The sequence below is a fragment of the Phacochoerus africanus genome, chromosome 1 (assembly GCF_016906955.1).
Source record: "Phacochoerus africanus isolate WHEZ1 chromosome 1, ROS_Pafr_v1, whole genome shotgun sequence".
Lineage (NCBI taxonomy): Eukaryota > Metazoa > Chordata > Mammalia > Artiodactyla > Suidae > Phacochoerus > Phacochoerus africanus.
In genome coordinates this window covers 199,998,980-200,021,801 of record NC_062544.1, presented here as the reverse complement: position 1 = coordinate 200,021,801, position 22,822 = coordinate 199,998,980, and the positions used below count along the sequence as shown (strand labels likewise).

General features: G+C 41.7%; 1 long non-coding RNA gene across 1 annotated transcript in view; it reads right to left on the bottom strand.

Annotated features, from left to right (window-relative positions):
* Positions 1 to 214: 214 nt before the first annotated feature.
* The window catches only part of LOC125112852 (uncharacterized), a 109,235-nt gene continuing 86,627 nt past the window's right edge, over positions 215 to 22,822 (bottom strand). Inside the window, exons 3-4 of the long non-coding RNA XR_007131275.1 lie at positions 7,749 to 8,034; positions 215 to 405 (exon numbers count right to left, since the gene is read on the bottom strand). This is a non-coding gene — a long non-coding RNA (uncharacterized LOC125112852). The remainder of the gene's footprint in view (positions 406 to 7,748; positions 8,035 to 22,822) is intronic.

The window sequence follows — 22,822 nt, the reverse complement described above, 5'->3', positions numbered from 1 at the left end:
CCTTTTTGTCTTATTTCCTTCGGATCCTAACCTTCCAAACAGCTCCAGTGGAAGTGACCATAGCAGTGATCATACTGCAGTGAAAGAGATCATAGCAGTAATATGGTAAGAGGGAAACAAAACTAAAAAGAGAAGTACGGCAACATGAGAAAAGTTCCTGATTTTAAAAGCCAAGAATAAAAGAAGATTTCAACATTTAGGATCATGCCGGTGTAATCTGGTAAGATGAGATTTCATTGATATTTATCCTTCAATATAAGAAAAAAGAAAACTGAGAATTCCAGACTAAAGAAATGGTATAAGCCAATTTTTAAATTGTTTCCTTCTCCCCTCTAAACTGCAAAAAACCTCAATCATTTCAAGTTGGATCATGCCACAAGACTTCCAGATGATCAACACCTGATTCTCCAAGATTTATAGACAAATACAGATAAATGAAGGTAAATAAAAGTATTAGAGGAATTGTTTTCCTTACAAAAGCACCATATATTTCCCAAAAATAATCAAAAAAAGAAAAAAGCAGGAAACTGTTAGAATATTGAAAGTAAGAACAAAAATTAGACTAGAACTGTACTGTTATCAAACTCCATTTGCTTTAGACTGTGAAGGATCTCCCACAAGAAATCCTAGAGGAGACACTTAAATTTTTATAAAGCAATTTTTAACATGATAGAGACTCCTTCATCTACATTTCCCCCACTTTCTTTCTATTGCCAAACTTGTCAGATTTTGGAAGCATGAAGGATTATTGACAGGAACAGAAATAATAAATGTTTCTAGATGATAAAAAGACAAGCATATACCTCTATCCTTTCTTATTTACTAAGGCATAGATGTGCATATGGATGCATGGTAGATTGACAATTTAAAATTGCTTAATCATGTTTTTTCTTCTTGTCTGTCCCTTCAGCACCTTGCCTTTAATTTCCAGAAGTGGTATTACACATAACAAATGAATAAGGGGATAACAAATGCTATTTCAGTCCAGACCCAATTTCACCAAATAATTTCACTCAAGAGCTGTAAGGACCCTTGAAACCCAAGGAATGCAGGGCTGCTCTGCATTTAGCTCCTTTTTATACTCATTCTCTTTCATCTAATTCCCACTGACGAAATAAATACATTTTTAAAAGAATTCAATAGTTAGAAAACTAACTATATTTTGTCTTTCAAATTACAGCAACAAAAGTAATATGTAATCACTTATGTACGTCTTTAGGGTTATATACAATAACAATCATATTGCTAATAGTATTATATATGTATATCCTTCATATATTCCAGCTCAAATATTTTCTGGAGAAGGGGATTCATACTTCACAATTTTATTTCCTTTTTTGAATTATCAAGCAGTTTTAACATAAGATTCCATCTCTGCACTGCAGCTGTTGTGCAGGGGAAAAAATTCAGTGTGCCCATTAAATAATCTATTTAAATATAAATTCCCCTTTTAAAGAGACAAACTGAAAACTTAAAAAGCTGCCACCAGTGGTTTTCATTTGTATTGAAAAAAATGAACCTATGATTTTGATATTAAAATTTAGGAGAAGGGAATGAAAAACAAAAATAAAAACCCAGCAAACAGATCCCCAGGAACTGCAAATGGCCCAAAAAATTCTTGGGCCTTTTCATACCTCTAAACCATTGCTGCAGCTTGGGAGTCTTACTACATACCTCCCTGACTGACCGCACTATCTTGTGCAATTAATCATACCAAAAGAAAAAGGTTTCTTCAGAATCCTAATTTTCCAGTGACTAGGATTGTTATCCTCATTTCAGGAAAAAGATCGTTGTTTCAAATTCTCTGATTATTTCATTTAGTTGTGACCACAACTTTTGAGTGGAAAACAAACATTCCTTAAGCTTTTTCTAGACCATTTTAAATGACACATGAATGACACCTCAGTGCATGCTGGGCTCCACACACACTGCATTGGCAATACACCAAGCAGAGAGAGCATCTTTCCCTTAGCCTGGTCCCTTCCAAGCTACAGCAATGGGATTTAGTTTTCTTCCTTCTGGAGATCTCATGGTGCATACTGCTCCTGTGTTACTTGCAAAATCCCCTTTTGGAAGTACAATCAGACATAATACAAACTCACAAAAAGTGACAACTCAACTACCTCAGAAGGCAGAGAGGTTTGGCACCCCCAAAAGCAAGGTGGGGGAAGAAAGATCTGCTTAACCTGCGCCTGAGGGACAGGAGTACTATTAAAGAAAAAGGAAGAAAGACTTTCACCTGTTTGCATGAAAAAGTACTGAATGCAAACTATTAAAAAAAAAAACAAAACACCTACAATTACCATCAGCTCTAAACAAAACTATTAGCCACTTTTTCTCCAAGATTTGCAGCATTGCCTAGCTTTGGAAGCTACTCTAAATGAAAGTGTACACCCATCCTGGGCGGGCTGGCATCCTCTAGGCCTCCCATTGACATCTGGAGCCCTCTCCCCAAAGCTCTTCTGCTGTCAAAAGACATGTCTGAGAAGTCTGCCTTCCCAGGGGCCCACTTCTGCTCAACCCCTAGTGCCCCCTTTGCAGCCCTGGCTCAGACAGAGTTGGCCTTCCAAACCCATCCCAGTGGAATTCTCAGATCGCTAGCCTGATAATCTTTAAAGGCTCCTAAGGATCTGGGTCTCTGACTTTTATCTCCCCTCCCACCCTTCTTCCCTTTTTGTAGGCTCTCCCTACTCCTTTCCCCTCCCCCCCTTAATTTGAAGATCATTTACACGATAGGCTGTAATGAGTCCTCCAGAAACTGTTATGATCTACAGTGACAATCTCTGCACCTAATTCACAGATTATTGACAAGCACTGTGGGCTCAATGGTGTCAAGTTGTACTTGTAGTTTCAACACCCTTCAGCAACCCACATAGCAGCTGTGCCCTGGATTAGGACCCACAGCCTAGAAGTGCTTATCTGCCTGCTGAATGGTGGAGAGATGAGTATCTGTCTATACCCCAGCTCCTTCAAGCTAGGCTAGGCTTTCTCCCTGATGCCTTGTCTGTTTCAGGGTTGGATCAATGGGACTAGAGGATCTTCAAAGTTTAAAGATAATGTAAAAGGGCAAATAATAATAATTGAGTTTCTCCTTGAATCTTGGTTTTAATAATCAACGATTTTCTCCTCCTCCAAATAGCTCCCAAACTCAAAGCCCTACATACTGGCTTTCAGAGTGAGGCTTGGGTTCACCAGGAAAGGTGTGAGGGAATGGTGGGGAGAGGGGCTGAAGACATAGCGCTCAATGGATCCAAAGCCAGGCTGGCTCATCCTCCTGGATCGCCCTCAGAACTGGGCAAGACTGACTACTTACAAAGCAGGGAGCTCAACCAACAGTTGTGGGCTCAGGCCTGGAAGCTGGTAAAGAAACCAAAAATGCCCGCCCCGCCCCTAAAGGGCGCTTCGCTGCTGCGGCGGAAACTCGGCAGGTTGCCAGTGTTGCAGCTTTGCCTGCTACTAAGGAGTCAGTCACTCACTGACCCCTCCCCAGCCCCCAAGGTGGAAGGGCTGCCTTCCTGCTGGCCAAAGAGGGGCGTGAGTTTCCAGCAGGGGCTGAGGCCGCCTGAAACCACAGAAATGACTTTGTGCTGGGAGAGCTGGGTGGTATTTCCAGACCTAGGCCACCCACTTGTTCAGTTCTTTTTTCTAAACTAGGGGTTGTGCTTTCTCCTTGGGCCCTGGGAATTTGGAGGCTCACTGCCTGCCTTCTTCCCGCAGCCAGGTGCAGGCTCCTCCCCTTGCCCCCTCCATACAGGCCAGACCGCCTGGGGAGGAAGAGGGTATGAAACCTCTGGCCTCTGCTTTTGCAAATTCTACATCACTTCCGAACAGCAAGCAAGTATATCTCCTTTACCTGGTTGCCTCCAAGATTCTGCTGGCTTTGGCCTCCCCATGCTGCAGGCAGTCTTGGACCGTGTTTGTCAGAAGCACTGTTACCTTAACAGGGTTGGCACCAAAGTTGGCCTGGACTTAATATTTGTGTAATGGGCAATCATCTTTGGTGAAGCAAAGGGTAGGGGAACGGGTGTCTGTAGCAGGGAATCCTGTTTGCCCATCATTTGGATAGAATTCCAGGTAAAAAATGATTAAATGCCTTAATTCTCTTCCTACCACTGTATCCAAACTCATTTATTGAGAAGCTTAAGCTGAGACTCGATTCTGGAATCAGATGGAGAAAGCGTCTCTCATCTTACCAAACAGAAACTTCCTTGAAAACACAATCTCAGGTCCGATGACTGTGGGAGGTGGGGAAGATCAACATTGAAAACAATTTCGGTAGCCACAGTGTTATACATTTTAAAAAGTAATTCTGCTATGAAAATTAAGCTAGTTTTCTTCAGTAGGCAAACTTTAAAAAACAATAAGCAAGCTCTCAACTTCTTAAGGTTTTTATATAAAAGTTAAAATTGTAAGTACATTCCTCAAGATAGAAATCATAACACCTTGTTGAGATCATATGTGTTCATTTAGCACACATATTGTTTCAGTCTGATTTTAAGCACATAAACAAACCCCTATTTTCCCACTGTTTTAAATTTAGTGGATGTGTCATTTTTATAATTGCCTTTCTGAACGAATTCAAAGTGTACTTTTGCCCTCACTTGCTGACCAAAGAAAAAGCCAAAACTCTTTCATATGTAGACAGGTAGTTTTTGAAAGTGTAAAAATGCTCCTCTACCCCTAGGATAATTTGGATTCCTGATCAATGAAAATGCTGAATTTCAAAAGAGAATACTTTTTATTTTATTTTATTTTATTTTTACCATTGACACTCCTTTCCTGAAATCTTATGGCTCAGAAAAAAAGGGTGTGTATGTCAGGCACTAGATACTGTTTAAGAAATTTCAGATATCTGGAATTTAATCGCTAGCCAGGGAAGGAAAAGTTTGATCAAATTGGTTTGAGGGATGGGAAACATTAAAAGAAGAAACAGGCCTTTTAATTACACTCTGAAAATAAATTTTAAAAGGATCAAATTCTTTCGTTTACTCAGAGACTCAGTTACTCGAAGGATTTCTGAGGGCATTCAAGATGCTGCTGACAACGTCAAAACAGCACGCAGCCCCATCTTCCATTTTATTTTTCCAAATCTGGACAGAGCGGGAGAAAAAACTTTTGTTTGGTTCTCCACTGCTACAGAGGAAAATTTTCTTTCTCTTTCTCTTAAAATCACGCCTCTTCTGCCTGTTTTACTATCACTGAATGGGGTGATGGATGGCTGCCAGGATATGAGGAGGTGGAATAGAGCCTTCTTTATTTTTTACTGAATTAAAATTGTTATCTCCTTTTAACTTTTTATTGAATTAAACTTATATTATCTTTTAAGGATATAACAATTTGCTTCTTTACCCTATCTCTTTTTTGGAGGGTAATAAAGAGTTTTATTTAACCCCAGAGCAAAGTTCTAGCTATTTCTAGGACTGGCGCTGCGCAGCTCCTACTGAGTCCAACAGGGGGCGCTGGGCACGAACCTGCGCGGCGGCTCAGCGTCGCTTCACATCTGAGCCGGGTTCCAGCCCCGGAAGGCGAGAGCCGCTTGCGGGGTCGAGTACAGAGCTTTAGTCTTCTTGGATAAAAAGAGATTAAAGGCTAAATTCTTTTTTGGGGTGTGTGTAAGTGTGTGTGCGTGCGTGTGCGTGTGTGTGTGTGTGGGGGGGGTTATCAATTTTAACCAACTACGAAAATGTAGAGCTTTTTATCCTTTGATGTTCTCATAAAGAAACTCCTATCGGTTGAGGAATTACATGGTTTCTGAGCCAACACTGCAGCTACAGTGTGAGGGAAATTATTTAATTAAAAATATATTTTTCCATCTGTTCACATGATCTTTTTAGAAGTACTTAAAAAGCTGACATTGATCTCTTTGGCCTGTTCACCCTGCCCCAAGTTTCAAATACCTTAGCTATTTCGAAGGTCTTTCTATTAATTTGAAGGGGAAAAAAAAAAAGAGACCCAAATATTTAAATCCCCCCAAACAGTTACTCCTCTGCATCCCTTTCCCCCCTTTCTTTCTTTAAACAGAGACTTTTATGTGATTGACACGTTTCACATTGCGTATTCTGCAAAGCCAGGTATAAATGACAAGAAGCGACTCTACAAAAATTTTTTTTAATGCTGGACTACATAATACCCAAGTATAAGATGAAATCTACATAAAATTGTAATCCACTCACCCCCACCCTAACTTAAAAAAAAAAAACCACCCTTCACCTGTATTTAAATAGCATGTCTTTAATTACAGCAGTTGGGGATGCATGAGGCTGAAATGAAATTAGCAGTCATTACCAGTCCTTTAACTCTGTGGTGCTTTTGATCAGCACTAAATTAGCTTTCCAGTCCTAACAAAGACTCTACAGCAAGCAGTGGGCTGTAAATAAGACAGCGCGACCTGCCCTCAACACCTTTTCTCTTGTCAATCATAGCTCTATCATTCAGCCCAAGATTAACCTTTATCTACCAAATTAAAAAAAAAAAAAAAGAACGAAAGAAAGAAGAAAAAGAAAAAAAGAAAAAGGAGGCGGGAAGTAAAGCCCCCTTACCACCACATGTCGAAATAACAGAGGTTCCTAAGAGCCCCCTTTAAATTGTATTATAATGAGCCAGTGTCAGAATCTGCAATTTCCAAATCATCCCTCCCCACTCCACCCAGCCACACCTCTCGAGTATATTAGAAGAGTCAGAATGCTGTTCAGGTGGGAAAGGAATCCCTTTCCCCAAATTACTAATTGGGCATGGGCCATCCTCTATAAATCAATTTGCCATTAGCCTTACTTCTATTACTCTAACGAATTTCAGGAGAACAGGAATGTTTGAAGAAAAACCATTGATAATTTTAAGGCATATACTTAAGTTTCGGGGTTGAAAACAATCAATTTACTCCGCTAATAGTCTCTAGTTTCTAAGTCTGTGGAGAAAAAAACCAAAAGCAACAACAAAAACCCAGCTGCTTTTCCCAGTACTGAATTGAGAAAGTAAAATATGGGTTCAAATTGCCATTAGAGGGAGCCAGAGAGCAAGCCCCTATCTCCCCCTCGCACAACTTCCCGCAGAAGCCTTCCTAGCTTCCAGCATCGCCATGCTCTGTAATTCCTTCTCTCAGGTAATATTTCCTGCTTATCCTGTCCTCTTGCCTTTCTGGCCCCCTCAATGTCAATCTCTTATAAAGAACAAAATGTCGCCATGCCCCTTTCCTTCTCTTTTTTCACATCCCTTCCCTCAATCACCACCAAAATAGTAAGATGCACGATGAAACAGTAGTAATCCCTTAACATGTACCTTTTGACTCAACTCACTCTACTCCATGTAACCTTGGTATGGAGAAGGTTCTTTGCAGGGATGAAATGCTAGAATTTAATATTTTTGAAATGGAAGCCTGAATTTTTCATTTCTGCATTTCTCTCTGGGGGCTCACGGATTTAAAAAAAAATTTTTAATAGAAAAGGAAACACACACACCACTGCAAGGCAACTGATTATGCTCAGCCCTAAAACTGTTCAGAAGAGAATAAAATAATGTCATTTCATTTCTGCGTTTGTTAAAGAAATCAAAATTAGTGTTTAATTCCAAAAGTTAACGCTTTAAGACTTAAATCTGTCTGTGTTAAATGACTGCTACACAGGATGTATTTCCAGATCTCTTAAAGGTCAAAAGAAAAAAAATAGAATGAGAGGGAAGAAAGTGAGTTGGGGGGGTGGGCGGAGAGGAGTGAGCTAGCAGTGAATGTCAAAGTTGGGTTGCAAGCTACTTACATGTCCATGCCAGATCAGGGTGTTGTCTTGTAGCAGTTTGATTGGCAGGTAAAAAAGCGAAAGAACGTGAGGGCTCCCTGAGCCTCTTGTCAGCCCAAGCTTGATCACTTCTCACCGGACAGAACGAGTTGAAGGAGCTTGCAATTCCCCTCTCGTCCTCCATCCAAGGCACCGTGAATCCATTTCGGCTTTTATTCCCCTCAGTCTCTCCATCAGCCTCCTGCCTTCACCCGCTTCGCCTTACACCAGCCTCCAAGACCTAGCCTAGCTTTGCCACTGCAATCCCCTGCAACAAGAAAAATCGTTTATGGCTTAAAACCCCAAATGGCTGATTTTTTAAAAGAGAGAGAGAGAGGGAGAGGGAGAGAGAGAGGAGAGAGAGGGTGAGGGGGAGAGAGAGGGGGAGTGAGAAGAATGCACCCAGAGAACAACAAAAAAGTCAGTTATCCTAACACTGCTCTATCCCCCCCACCGTACAGAAGAAGAATAAAAAAAAAAGCTTTATGTTTTTTCAGTGGGTATTCAAAGATAATTTGATGCCATTGTTTCTGCTACAGATGGTTCTTTTAAATACAATAACACGGCTCTTTGTGCAGGCTACCCACAATAAAAATCGAAAGCGTTCCCCTGAATAACCATTTTGTTCTCTCTTGTATGGGGCCAACAAAAGATGCCGTGAGGTAATGGGTTCTGTTTATTGAAGCCATAGAATAGGGGTTTGATAAAGATTTTTTAAAGCAGAAGACCTTGCAAGGTCGGGCTGATCTCTTCATATTTTTTTATTAAAATATTTGTCCAATAGATTATTCCTTGGTGCAGCTGCAGGTTTCCTCCTCAATTCTTAATCAGCCCAAACATCTGTCTCTTTGAGAAGGGTTTAAAAAATCTGCAATTGTATCAATGGTGCAGTAACCTTATCAAATCCTGAGTTTTTAGGCTCAGAGCAGGCAAAGGCAATGGAGTTTCAATTCGTTTTGGTCTTGAAGGGGTAAGGTGGAGGGTTAGGGGGAGAGGAAACACACCAACCCCAGAGAGAGTGACTGGAGAAAACCAGGCTTTCCTCCCCGCCCCCGTTGGCCATGCATAAATGCACAAGCCAGATACACAGATCACTGAGGACTTGGGATGTGTCTCCTGATCTCTGCAAGCTCCACTCATGTATGCATGTTGGACTGAGGTTAGGCATGTTTCCTTACCACACTCCCCTTCTCTGCTTAGGTTCCAATCCCAGAAAACCTAGGATGGAAGCCCAGGGGGAGGAGTGGAACAAGTTACAAGGTTAGTCTCTTGCACCCAAGAGGTCCTACTCCTGGTTCTCTTGCATTCACTGTTAGCTTTGACTCATTGATTGCTATCCTGCCAGGGGACTGGTGGCCACAGCTCTCCTGCTACAGTGTCCCATCCCCTCAGGCTTCTTCTTTTAGCCACCTGGCTTCCCCCCTCAGTTCCACAGAGACAATCTGCTTCCCCTCAAAGGGGAAGCCCTGCCACCTAGACCCAGCTGAGGTCTGTATCAACTTTGAGCCCTGAACATTTAAGCAATGAGAGTGCTGCAGGGCAAACACAGGGAAGAGGGCTAGGTTTCTCTACCTTTCTTTAGGAATTAATGCTAGGGTACTCTGGGCCTCCAATAGCCTAGAGTGACAGTAATCCACTTTCATGACTTCTGCTCTGTGTGTTGTCACTTGTGGCAAGACAATAGTCTGGGAAAATGGCTTTAATCTTAAAAACAAGTTTTCACTGGGTTCTCTAACCTGCCTTCTGTCCCATTAGTCCTCCTTTTCTTCCCACAAACCATTCAAAATAAAAGAAAGATAAATACTCAGATGAATCCCTTAACAGAACTGATCTTAGCTTCCATGTTCCCTTTTGGAAACAACAATGTCATTCGTTTACAACTGGTCTGAAGTAATCTAGTAAGGGATTCTTGGAGGCTATTACCAATTGAAGTCTTTCCTACAAAACTTGAACAACAAACACTAAAACAAAATTAAGCAATACTTCACGTGGTTATTTCTCAATACTTCATTTTATATCTCAAGATGAACACTTTAATATCAGTTTGAAAAGCATGAAAGTCAGGGCAATACTAAAAAAGTTATGCATATCCCAACTCTCTCTGGATCAAGAAAAATGTGCCTTCTGTATAAGTGTGTGTTGGGAGAGGGAGGGAGTGGAGAGTGTAAATCAAGAGCGACCTTTAACAGAACAGACTGAGGAGTATGTTACTTTCCCCACTGTTGGAAAGGTGTGGGTGCATTATGCAAAATTGAAAGTCAATAGTAGAAATACTTCCTCCAGCTAAAGGCAGAGTGGGAGAGGGCAAATGTAAAATGTTTAATCCAGTGTTTCATAACCTTGCACTACAAAAGTAATCCACTGAAATAACCGAATGGTCTTTTCCACTTCCCTTGTCATATTTTTCCTGAATATCTTATAAAGATGCCCCAACCTGTTAAAAGCATTTTCCTTTTCATAATGAACTGAAAGAAGAATCTGAACTGCTTGTCCTCTTTCCACCAAGGGAGAGGTTAGGGGCTGAATCTAAGTGAGTAATATAGGAAGGCATTAGTGAGCACTCTAAGGTGGCTGAAGGTAAATAAACCTTACACATCTTTTCAATTGAATCTATTCAATCCCAGCCTTAAGGAAGTTAAAAATCTCTCAGGTGGCCTCACTCTGGTTAAGGATAGGAAGACAGTGTTTAAGCCCCCAAAAGTTTTCTCAAAAGCTGTAATGCAATGACATCCTCTCTGACCTGGGGGAAGACTTCAGCCTATAACTAAAAAAGTGACAAACTCCCTTGGTAGGAGAGGGAATCAAGAACTAGTTGCCTGCAACTGGATAACTGCTTAAAACAAACCAACAAACCAACAAACACAAACCTTTCTGTATCCACAAACTAAGCTTACTGATCATCATGTCTCTTGTTGGAGCAAATACATACCACCAAAACGATTCTAAATTAAAGGAACTGCTTTCTGACAGGATTAGGGAATCCATGTGTACCGATTTTGGGCGTTTATAGAGGGCTCTGAATTGGAAACTTCACTATTCAAAAGTGCTTTATGGCCAAAGTTGAGCTCTCCAAATTCTGCAAGTAGCAAGCGGTACTGGCGAGATGGGTGGGGTGGGGATTACCCCCATCCCGGGACTGGGCTTCGGGACTGGAAAGGCTCAGAAGAGGAAGGGAGGGAGGGAGAGAGAGAAGGAAGAAAGGAAAGGAAAGGCAGAGGAGATAAAAAAGAGGATTTAATCAGACTAATGGGACAAGGGATTAGCAAAAGGGCACCCGGGACCTGGTTTTAAATTGGCAAGTGATGCTTATAAGGAAACACTGTACGCACGATCAGGGTCTGGGTGTTCCAGCGAACCAGTGACCATACAAATCACGGGCTTCACAGAGATGGCAGAGTGTCATACTCTAGCCATCAGTTACCGTGAAAGCCATAGCCTCCCTCTCGTAGGCAATCCGTCATTCACTAAGTGGCCGCTCTACCCCTCCACACGGAAAGGAGTCGGACTCAGATGGCCTCCGGCGCGGGCTGAGTGTCGGGGACCCCCTGGGGACACGGGCTCGCGAGCAAGCGGCGGAATGCCGCCTGGGGATCGGGTAGGGGCGGCCCCCGCCAGGTCGGAGGGCGACTGCTGCCCAGCCTGAGGAGGGTACGGCTGCGAGTGCTCCAAATACACCACCGGACCTTGAAAGTGTTGCTCCCGTCAACTCGCCAAAAGGATTCAATTATTCACTTAGACAAAACCAACACACAGTCCCGCCACTTGATAGGCCCTTATAATGACAGGGGAGCGCGGCCAGGCAGACCCTCCGCGGGACAGGACCCGGGGAGGAACGTGGTTTTAAATCCAAGCTCATGAGATTCTGAAACCTAACCCTGGAGCACGAACGAGTGTGTGAAGATGCCCGGGAACCTCATTTTTCAGAGCCTCTAAAATAAACTTCTTTCTAGCCCTCTCTCCTTCGTCTTTCCTCTGTCGGGTCAGCGGAACCCGAGGGTAGCTGGATCGAGAAGGAACGAGTCTCGTGGGCTTCAGCGGGCCCCCTAGACTGGCGAGACCCTGCGCACCGGCTCCCTCGACCTGATTTCGCTCGGGCGGTAAAGCGGCGACTCGGCCGGCGGGGCTGGTCTCCCCCGGCCCCGGAGCCGCGGCGCTCCCGCCCACCCGCCCGTCGGCCCTCGCGCGCCGCCGCCTTTCCCGCGCTCTCCGCCCGCAAGTCCCGGCGCGGCCTGCAGGTCCCTGCGCGGCCTGCACGGCCTGCGCGGCCGCGCCTCCGGCTAGGGCTCCGAGTCGGGCTGCGAGAGGGACAGCAGAGGCCCTCCGCCGAGGGACGGTCGGCGCCAACCGAGTGAGTGTAGGCTTGGGTCCCAGGCAGCTGGCAGGCCCGCTTTCCAGGCCGCCCTTTCCCACGCTGGGCGCCCCGAGGGCGGGCAGTCACATCTCCCTGACTCTAGACTCAAGGGTCTCGGGACCCGCTTGTTCCCGCGAGCGCACAGTGTGGCCATTTTGGCTCGTTACCTCGTGCGCCGCGTGGAGAGGCGCGGGCCCGGCGCAGCCACAGGCGTGGGAGCCTGGGGAGGCGGGCGACCTACCCAAGGGTTGCGTGAGCCTAGGCAACTCGACAACTCCAGGGGTTTAAGGTCGGGAACCAGGAAGGGGCTAGGGGCGGGCGGGGGGGTGGTGGGGGTGGGGAGGCCCTCCCTGAGGAGGCGGCTGGTGGGTCCGCGGCCACGACCTGGGACGCTGAGGTAGTGAAGGGGAGTGCAGGCTCGAAGGCGGCCTGCTTTCCTAGTTGCCACATACTCAGCATGGTCTTCCTTCCCAAATTTCTGGAATTCTCTGAGGTTCCCCCAGTCTTTGCTTTACTCTAAGACTGACAACAGGGACTAAGAAGGTGTGCTTTTATGAGTAAGAGAAAAGTTGGGGATAGGAGTAAGGCCTATGGGTAGCGTTCATCAATGGCCTCCTTAAAATGTTCTTGATATATGTGAAATGAAATTATACGTGCAGTCGTAGGTTTTGTGTTTATGTGTTGACAGTATCTTAAAATATTAATTTAAAAATGTTAAACGTTTAAAATATGCCACACATTTTGAGACCTCCCTCCCCTATTTCTTACTGTATCAATATTTTAGAGTTTCAATAAATGAAAATGTCTCTGGTCTTTAACCTCTGAGTAGTGGAGCCAGGGGAAGAGACCATGGAATATTTTTGTCTTGTGTCCCTTTGGGATATTCTTACTAGTACAATGCTCCCAAAATTGCTTCTTGCATCAATCTAAGATAAATTAACTTGCATTTTAGATAAAATACTATCATCTTCAAGAATAAGTAAACTAAGGATATTTTCCAAATGTATGCCTAATGCAATATTGTAACTGCCGGTACAGAGTTGGATTTGATCAGCTTGTATTTGAACCAAAATTTGTATAATGCACTTATATATATAATATATTCATATTCTTTTCTGTTATAGTTTGTTACTATAGTTCCCTGTGCTATACAGTAAGACCTATATAGTAGTTTGTGCCTGCTAATGCCAAGCTCCTAATTCATCCCTCTCCTCCCCTTTCCCCTGTGGTAACTATGAGTCTGTTTTCTATGTCTCTAAGCCTGTTTCTGTTTTAAAATAAGTTCATTTGCTGATACATTCTTAAAGAGAGTAAAAATTGCAGTGGATTTTGGGAAAAAAGGAGCACTCCATTTAAGGTTTTGCTTGTGGAAAGGAGTTAATGATCCAAGGAAACTGATTCTAGGGAGAATTTCAATTTACACCTCCCCTTTCAATTCCATCTCCTAACATTCTCCCTTTACCCTTGAAGAAAGATCAATATTCTTTTTGCTTGAGGGTAATAAGAGGAAAGGAGCTAACCTTTACTGACCATCTATTATGTACCAGGTACTTTCTCTTATTTAATTCTCATAATTTATAAAATTGGAATTATGCTCCCCCCCCGAAAAAAAAAAAAAAAAACCAACAGAATAAGGGAAGCTCCAGCTGGTTTAAATATCTGTGGTTACACAGTTGAGAAATGGTAGATCTGGGTTTGAAATCTAGCTCTGTAATTCTAAAACCTAGCCAGGTGTTTACAATCTGGTAGACTGAGTCTAAAGACTCAAACAATCACTCTTGGTTACTGACTATTGTGGGTACAGGAGGAAATTGTTTGTGAACAGTGTGTGGTCTTGTCTTTTTCTTCTCTTCTTTTTCTGGAAGACAGCTTCTTAATTTTGTCTCTCTTTAGAATCTTTTGGCTATGAAGGGATTGATTTGAAGCAGGAATATAAAAGTCTATGTTTTTTTCCTATGCCACACAAAAGAGTTGAACCTAGTTTAAACTCAGTTTTCTGAATTTAAGTCTCAATTGGCAACAGGTTTAAGGCTACCCATAGATTAACTTGATCAAGGTAACAGTTTCGTGAGGACAGACTCACCTAGGTCAAACTCTCACTCTTAAAAAACTCCAGCCTCAGAATCCAAGAGGGTGGGAGGGAAATATAGTAATAGCAGAATACATGACTGCTAATTAACCTTATTAACAGCTGCAAACCAGTGAACATTTATATTTTTATTTTCTTAGAAAGGCAATTAATTTTTTTGCCTTCTGTTAACTACCTTTCCCCTCCAGATAATCACCTATATCAAAACCACCCTTTAAAAGGTCAGTAGAAATTATTTTAAGACATTCAAATATAAAAAAGTATTGTTATTTTAATAGGCACTGTGGATAGTTTAATTTGTATCTTGTATTAAATTAAACATACGGTGAACAGGGTATAATAGATTTTCTATAATTTAGCTGCCAATGTGGCAACAGCAGCCAGTTACTCTCACCAGCAGACTTGTCAGTGGTTTGTTTACTAGCTTATTTGAATTAAAATAAAGCTTCGCTTCTGCTGACTGCACATCATTATCTATGAGACCATAATCCTGCTAGCAAATCCTATATCTTCTAGAACTGGCTCTTTTGTTTGGGATTACTGAGAGCTTAGCCTATAACAAAGAGGAATAAGGCATCCCTCTCATCCTCATAATTAAGTGTGGGGACTAATTTAGAAACAAACCCAGAAAGATGTACTATTTGGAGTTATATTTCTATACAGAATGGAGAAGAAACAGGATAGGCCAAACACCTGATTGTTAACAGAATGTTTAAACTATTAAGCAAGTGTACTACAGGAATCCAGCTTGTTAAAATTAAGAGCAACAGCAAATAAGGCATTGATGGCCTTTGCACGGGGCAGTAATTCTGTATGAAGGATCTGAAGGTATGTTTGGGAAGAGGAAGTATTAGGGTGTCAGGCAGGAGATGTGTTGTATGCTTTGTGAATGCCATTTATTTGGTTCTTTCATTATCCTAACAGGCTGAACAATTAATAGTTATTGTTATGAGCAGAATTATTAAAATGTAGAATAAAAAACATTTTTTATTCACTAGAAAAAATTTAACTGTCACTGGAAATTGTTAACATTTTACTTCCAAGGTGCATTAAATTTAGCGAAAAGAAATGGGTGATTTCCTGGCTCTTTCCGTAACCCAGATCAAAATAGACCTTCATGAATTCTGGTAGCCCAGTAAAATCTATGTTTAAAGAAAGAATTTCACAAGTAGGATGTATATAAAAACAGCTTTTACAATCCACAATCTATATGTAAACTGATGGCTGCTTGTTAAAGAAGAGGGAAAACACAAGGGTTGATTTATCAATGTCCTTAACATTAATTGTCACAGATGGGAATTCTGAGGACCTATGTGAAACCAAACCAGACCCTAGTGAATTATAAAGCAGGGTCCTTAGACTTTAAAAACATTTAGGCAAAGTGACAGTTCAGAACATCTGTTAGCCTTCTGTCTGAGTATAAACTAGATGTCATGGAGTGCACAGCTGTAGGCATTTTAGGCTTTTTTGCCAACATCTGTCACAGCAGTACAATAATATAGGTAATTATCAACACCTTATATAAACTGTTTGCTATTTTAATTTTTAGAAAGAGTAAAATTAGTGTTACAGTCCTTGGCAAAAATAATTGAGATGAATATAATCATTTTTCTCTAAAAGATGAATAAATGATCTGATCATTCTTTGAAAAACACATTTTAAATATTTTCTGCAGCCAATATTGGTATTGTACCATTTTGAAAAGCAAAAATTCTAAGTGATTTTTTTTTTTGAAAAGATGAAAGTACAAGTTAAACAAGAGGGTGGATAGAAAGAGGTCAATAATTTGTTATTCAGAGCAACCAAAAGTGTGATATGTTTTGTGATAAAAAGAGTTTGTTAATACTACATGATTGTGGCAGTAATTGTTTCCATATTCATAATGATTAATAATTCATTTTACAATGTTAGTATAGCAACATTTGTATTGATGAATTATATAAAAAAAATTGTTTCCCAGACAACTCCCTGGGATGAGTGTTGTCTCTGCAGTGGCTTGGGCCACAGGAAGGGTGTGGGATTCCTGGTCTGGTGCAGTGGGTTAAGGATGTGGTGTTGCCGCAGCTGTGGCTTAGATTTGATCTCTGGCCTAGGAACTTCCATATGCAGTGGGATGGCAAAAAAAAAAAAAAAAAATTGTCTTCCTCCCCTCTCCTTGCTCCTTTGAGTCCTAAAATTTTGCAGAGAAATGGCATGTAAAACTGTAATTCACATCTTGCCACCTTAGTAACTAAAGTTAATTTGAAAGGGTTATTATTAGCACATCGTATAAATCTAAGGACCCTTCATTCTTTTAGTGCCATCTGGATATGGATCATCTACAGTGCTCATCCTAAGATACTAGGCATTACTGTCTCATATCTGATTCCCTTGACCTATACAGTAGTTGTTTTTCAGTCCAAAGAACTCGAAGCAGCAAGACTATATTCCAAAGCACCTGTTCTGGGGAAGATGCCAGTCAATAATGTCTTATTGAAAGACCAGGCCCAGCTAGAGAAAATAAAGGAATTGAGCTGCAGTTGGATTTCATCATCTAAACATGCAATGTAATCTTAACCAATTCATTACACACTCCTTTTGTTTCCACTACAAAAGGGATGTTGCTTTTGTCAGAGGTTGTAATTCCAGTATCTTCAAGCAAAGACAAGGGAGAAATTGAAAAAGTGCTTTCAATTCTACCCACAGCCAGGAAGAACTGTAGGGTCAGAAGGTCATTATCACTGTCCCATATACGTGCGGACTAGATGACAGATAGCTAAAGTTTCCACATTGCAGTAGAAAGGTATAATAAAGAGACTCACAGAAAATAATAAGAATAGGAATAGAAAATCATATTCTTTTTTTTTTTTTTTTGGTCTTTCTGCCTTTTCTAGGGCTGCTCCCACGGCATGTGAAGGTTTGCAGGCTAGGGGTACAATTGGAACTGTCGCCACCGGCCTACACCAGAGTCATAGCAATGCAGGATCCGAGCCGCGTCTGTGACCTACACCACAGCTCACGGTAATGCCAGATCCTTAACCCACTGAGCAAGGCCAGGGATCGAACCTGTAACCTCATGGTTCCTAGTCAGATTCGTTAACCACTGCTCCACGACGGGAACTCCAAAAACCGTATTCTTGAACACGTTTGATTTTACACATGAAAGAATCAGATGAAGTGAATCTCTATTTGGACAATAGTTGTGCATGCTTAAAGTTATGATTGCTTAGAACAGTCTGTGGAGGAGGGAAGTTTTTTTAATGAGAGGCCACCATGGCAAAAAAATGAGTCACAGAGGTCAACATTCATTATCTTAAGGCCTGGAAAGTATCAAATGAGAAAGAGAAGGAGGAAGTAAATACAGATATAAAAGGCAGAAACCCTGGCCCAAAAGGAAGGATTAAAAATGAAAGGAGGAGTTACTGTTGTGGCCCAGTGGGTTAAGAATCAGACATAGTGTCCTCAAGGACTGGGGTTCCATCCCTGGCCTCACTCAGTGGGTTAAGGATCAGGCATTGCCGCAAGCTGTGGCGTAGGTTGCAGATGCAGCTGGGATCTGGCATGGTTGTGGTGTAAGCAGGCTCCAATTTGACTCTGACCCTGAGAATGTCCATATGTCACAGTTGTGGCCATAAAAGGAAAAAAAAAGATAGAAAATGACCAAAGGAAAAGAAAAATGTGGTAGATACTGATGGAGAGTAAGGCTTATGGGGTTTGGGGGAAGAGCAAAAGAGGATATGATTACCAAATGGAGTATTAGGGACCAAATGAAAATTTAAGGCCTACGAGTGTCAGCACTTCCTAAAGAGAGTGATCAATTGTAAGAAATTAGTCTTGGAGAGAGAAACATTTAAAAATAATAGCACGGAGTTCCTGTTGTGGCGCATTGGAAACGAATCCTACTAGGAACCACGAGGCTCGATCCCTGGCCTTGTTCTGTGGGTTAAGGATCCGGCGTTCACATGAGCTGTGGTGTAGGTCACAGACTTGGCTCAGATCCTGTGTTGCTGTGGCTATGATGTAGGCTGGCAGCTGTAGCTCCGATTCGACCCCTAGTTGGGAACCTCCATATACTGTGGGTGCGGCCCTATAAAGCAAAAAAGAAAAAATAATAGTATTGTTTTAAAGTCTGTTGAAATGTATTCATTTGATAATTATCAATGCCATATTTCTTTTCTTTTTTTTTTTTTTGGCTTTTTAGGGCCGCACTAGCAACATCAGATATCAGAGTGAGCTTCAGAAAATGATTGGATTAAAACAATCTTCACTACAGTGGTGGTTTATAAGGAAATAGACACTATTTCATAGTTTATATTGTGAATACAAAGGTATATTTGTGTTTAAATAATCCCTCGATTACTTGGTACTCACTGATTGATAGGAATAATGCTTTGTTAAGGTCCATTTTATATATTGAAAATTATTTGCTAGAAGTCAGATCAACCCTCTGAAATAGACACAGTTGGCTGTCGGCATGCTCTTATCTTCTTACCTCTTTTGTGCTATCGCTTCTCCCTGCTTGTGCCCACTGCCCTCATGTTCCTTCATTAAGTATCTTAATCCAGGCTGATCTTTCCTAGGTAGTGTCCCAGGCTTGCCCCATCCTTCCGCTTTTCAAAGTCTGAAACAATGGGCCAATAAATGGATTCACCCTAATGTACTAATGTGTGATAATAACATTGTGTTCTTTCTTCAAAGTTACTAGCTTTATGCCAGAAGCTCTTTAAAGGGGGAGATAGACACAGATCTTGGACGTTTTTGTTTCCTCTGTGTCACCCAACAAAGTGCCTTCCTCTTAGTAAATATACATTTACTCCTAAATGAATATTTGTTAGTTTTGTGTTTTTATCCCCAAATCCAGTTGTATGTAGCTGAGAGTGATCTTATATTTTTTATTTATGTATTTTTTTAGGTTACAACAGGGATAGAGCAGTCAAGAAGAATTAAGAGTTTTTTTTTTTTTTTTTGGTCTTTTCTAGGGCCGTACCCATGGCATATGGAGGTCCCCAGGCTGGGGGTTGAATTGGAGTTGTTGCTGCCAGCCTGGCCTACGCCACAGCCACAACAACGGGGGATCCGAGCTGCATCTGAGACCTACACCACAGCTCATGGCAACGCCGGATCCTTAACCCACTGAGCGAGGCCAGGGATGGAACCCGAAACCTAGTGGTTCCTAGTTGGATTCCTTAACCACTGAGCCATGATGGGAACTCCAAGAAGAATTAGAGTCTTTAAAGGTGGTATTAATTTTTTTTTCCTTACTGATATTTATTACAAATGCAAAGGGAAAATTTAAAAGGAAAATGTTATACAACAACCCTAACACCTTAAATAACTTAATTTTCTACATTCCTTTCTGACCTTTGGCTCACATATAATTAAAAATTACATTTGTAGTAGATATATTTTTGGATTTTTATGTTTGGTTAGTTTTATTTTTGTGTTTTGAAATTGAATTTGTCAAAAAGGAACAAAGACTCAATACTAAAATCTCTAATGATGAAATAGACATTCACAAAAAATACATTTTTGGATTGGGGAGACTTCTTCAGAGCTCTCTAAGGTCAGTGTATCTGAAAGTAATCTTTTATGGTTTAAATCATAGGATCTTGGGGTTCCCGTTGTGGCACAGTGGTTAACAAATCCGACTAGGAACGATGAGGTTGCGGGTACTATCCCTGGCCTTACTCAGTGGGTTAAGGACCCGGCGTTGCCGTGAGCTGTGGTGTAGGTTGCAGACACGGCTTGGATTCCACATTGTTGTGGCTCTGGCATAGGCCAGCGGCTACAGCTCACATTAGACCTCTAGCCTGGGAACCTCCATATGCCGCAGGAGCGGCCCAAGAAATGGCAAAAAGACAAAAAAAAAAAAAAAAAATCATAGGATCCTTTGTTTTCGAAGGAGAAATTGGAAACATAGAATTTTAGGGGCAAAAAGTAGGCCTTAGAGAAAGAAGATCCAAAATAAGATTTAACGGTAGGTACCAGCTTCTACTTTTTTGATAAGTGAAGGTATTTACTTGTCCTTCCTAGAATCTATCTAGAAAAAAGCCTCAGACCTCTGAGTTTTTCTTTTTTTGTCTTTTTAGGGCCACATCTGCCACATATGAAGGTTCCCAGGCTAGGGGTCGAATTGGAGCTGTAGCTGCTGGCTTACGTCCACAGCCACAGCAAAGCAGGATTTGATTCGAGTCTTAGACCTACACCACAGCTCACAGCTGTGCCGGATCCTTAACCCACTGACTGAGGCCAGGGATCAAACCTCTGTCCTCATGGATACTAGTCAGGTTTGTTACCTGCTGAGCCACAACAGGAACTGCAGAGTTTTTCTATTCTTATTCACAATAAGAGTTTGGTCAAAACGGTTTGGATGGGTAGGCCATATTCACCAGCTTAAAAACATCAAATTAATTTTTCTGTCATTAAGCTAATCAGTGACTGTCATTCTTATAGGCACCCCAAAGCCCTTTACAGAAAGAAACGCTAGAATGTTTTGTTAATCAAGGGATGTTATTAAACACTTTCAAGTGTTATATAATTAGTATTTTTAACACTATAAGTCAAAAAGATTTGGAAGAATTGCCACAATGTGCAGTTTAGCCTTAAATGCCCACTACCAGCAAATGGACTGATTAGAAGAATATGATAAACTAGTATATTAGAAATATGTACTTTAAATGCAGTCCATTTCTCTCCTTTCCACCAACTGTGTTATGATCTTATTATCTGCTGTGGTACTTATATATTCAATGCAAGTAGTGATCCACTTATTCTTTCTCATACAAACACGCACACGCTCGGGCTACCCCTTGTGCAAGAGGATGATGCATGGTGCTATGCAGTTTATCGCACCATTTCTTATTCAAGTAGGATGGCATCTAGAGTATTTTTCCTTCCTAATATAAAACTAAAATCTCACAAGGCCACTGCCAACGTGTAGTATTATTAGTATAAACATAGATTACTTATCCTTTTAAAAGAGAGTTAGAGTTCATAGAGCAAGACCCTCTGGAATTCCCTCCCTTATAACTCAGCTTGTCCTGAACGGGCCAGAAAATTAGGCCATAGCCCCGACAGAGAGAATCGTGCGACATGGAAAATGCAGAGCTGATTCCCATCTCACACCTGCAGAATCTGCTGTCAGCTGTTCAATTCTAAGTTCTGTGGCTTTTCTCCATTCCTGCCTGTTTGGCTGGCTAATTTATTAACTCCTTGTTATCTGCAGCAAAGACTGCATAGTCAAATATTTATGGGATCAAGAAAAACACAAGAATGAAAGGGTGATTGAGCATACTGTCTGAAATTTGTATTTATTTCACTAAACCATTGCTAAGAGTTGTCTCAACAGCTGCACACAGTCCAGAGTGGCATCTCAGAATTCAGCCTTGACTCCCTAGCCTTCCATTCATTCTACCTTCAGCAGCCATCTAGCCATTCAGTACACCAACCTCATTTTATGTTGCAGGCAAAAAGCCAACAAAAATATGGCCACATTTAAAAGCCTTTTAAGCAGTGAGCACCTCCCTCCTTTCCCAATTGTTCCCTGCTTTTTCACATTCCTAGTTAATAGCTTTTTAAAGCAGTTTCCCCAACTCTTTTCCTGCCACATACTGTCTTGCCTGGCATCTATGCAGCAAAAGGCTGTTCTTCAAGAGGCTTTTAAATCCATTGTACCTCTTTGTGCCTTTCAACTGCTAACTCTTCAGGTACAGGCTGTGTTTCTTGCTTAGCATATTTTGCATGTTCCAAGCCATTCACAGTAACCACAGCAAAAGTGAGGATAAAAATATAAATAATAAATACAATCATTTTAATGAAGTTTAGGGCCATGTCTGCAGTTTTCTATTTGCTGAAGATATCACATAGATATCCAGCAAAAGGAACATTTTCAAAAAAAAAAAAGAAAAACAAAAACATTTTCAGGAAGTATACAGTTTTGAGTTGAAATATAAATAGGTTTCGTTTGTTCGTTCCTTCTTTTCTTCCTCCCCCCTTCCCCCTCCCTCCTGCTCTCTCTTTTTCACTCTTTTTCTTCCTTCCCCCTTTTCCCTCCCTCTTTCCTTCCTTCCCAGAATTAAAGTTGGTAAGTCCTGAGGCTTTAGTTTGTTGAAACATCAGTATACTATAAATTAGGCTGCTTGGAAGTATTTGCTTTGTTTTTATTAGTAGAAAAAGATGCAGGAGTTCCCGTCGTGGCGCAGTGGATAACGAATCCGACTAGGAACCATGAGGTTGCGGGTTCGGTCCCTGCCCTTGCTCAGTAGGTTAAGGATCCAGCGTTGCCGTAAGCTGTGGTGTAGGTTGCAGACGCGGCTCGGATCCCGCGTTGCTGTGGCTCTGGCGTAGGCTGGGGGCTACAGCTCCGATTAGACCCCTAGCCTGGGAACCTCCATATGCCGCGGGAGCGGCCCAAAGAAACAGCAAAAAAAAAAAAAAAAAAAAAAATGCAGATGATGAGCTTTAAAAAACCTGAATATTGGAGTTTCTGTCGTGGCTCAGCGGAAATGAATCTGACTAGCGTCCGTGAGGACGCAGGTTTGATCCATGGCCTCACTCAGTGGGTTAAGGATCTGGTGCTGCCATGAGCTGTGGTGTAGGTCACAGATGTGGCTTGGATCTGGCGTGGATGTGGCTGTG